The sequence below is a fragment of the Neomonachus schauinslandi genome, chromosome 12 (assembly GCF_002201575.2).
Source record: "Neomonachus schauinslandi chromosome 12, ASM220157v2, whole genome shotgun sequence".
In the NCBI taxonomy this organism is placed as follows: domain Eukaryota; kingdom Metazoa; phylum Chordata; class Mammalia; order Carnivora; family Phocidae; genus Neomonachus; species Neomonachus schauinslandi.
Genome location: NC_058414.1, coordinates 78,604,027 through 78,605,309, shown reverse-complemented (window position 1 = coordinate 78,605,309; position 1,283 = coordinate 78,604,027).

Sequence of the window (1,283 nt, the reverse complement as noted above, 5' to 3'; positions counted from 1 at the left end):
TTTTAAAAAAAAAAAAAAAAAAAAGAACTGAAAGGAATTTTTTGACCTGAACATAAAGCATCTATCTTTTGCTGTAAGTGATGAAAAAGCCTTGATAGAAATTTATTTTAATTAGTCACAAAAATCATTTAATATTTTTCTCAGAAACGAGGGCCAGCTAAGACCCTTCTGAGATTCCATAGTGTATATATTGACACTTTCTCTAAGCATACTCATTCTTTTTTTTTTTTTTTAACTTTTTTTTTTAAGGATTTTATTTATTTATTTGACGGAGAGAGACACAGCGAAAGAGGGAACACAAGCAGGGGGAGCAGGAGAGGGAGAAGCAGACTTCCCGCTGAGCAGGGAGCCTGATGCGGGGCTCGATCCCAGGACCCTGGGATCATGACCTGAGTTGAAGGCAGACGCTTAACGACTGAGCCACCCAGGCGCCCCTAAGCATACTCATTCTTGATCTGTTTTTCTCATGATATTATTATGCTTCATAACTATGCCATGGAGTTAATATTCTCTGAACAAACAAAAAATAACCCTGCCTTTATTCTGTGATTAAAAAGGCCCTAGAAAGGCAAACCCACGGGTGATCAATTAGAAAGAAAGTAATGAGAAGCTACCACTACATGTATTTCCATCCTTTTAAAATATTCCCAATACTAAACTACTTAATAAGCAAGCTGGTGCGGTACAGATCAAATATTTCATAATCTCACCTTTTGGAATGATCATCTTGTCATTCTTATCCAGGGCCTTGCCTTCCTAAACCAGAGGAAGTGCTTGGAGCCAATGTGTTCCTCTGTGTATCTAAAATTAAGTACCCAGTTGGTGGTTAAATTAAGATCTGACCTTGAACAACTGAAACATAAGCAGTTCCTGGCACACAATAAAGTATTACCCATGACTTCTCTAGACTCTCATCAAAAGAAACATAAGCCCACAGAGGTATAATAAGATTATCTGTGTCCTGATTGGTTCAAAGAGCGCTCATGAAAACAAATGATCTGCCAACCCAGCTGCAGTGAGGGGTCCTGCAGAGGGAACCAAGCAAAACCACTTCGGTAGAATTTTTACGTATCTTAAAATTAATTGTTTAAGAGACAAAACTGTGAGTCTGTGAGTCTGTGTGTCTACAGATCCAAATCTACTTGTAGTCAATTTTTAACACACACTATTTCTCATTCTTCATCTTTTAGACTCACGTCAAATCTCATTAAATACAATCTTCTTGGTGTATGAATTTACTGCCTTTCATTTGATTTGCGTTGCATACCTGCCAGTCTGATACA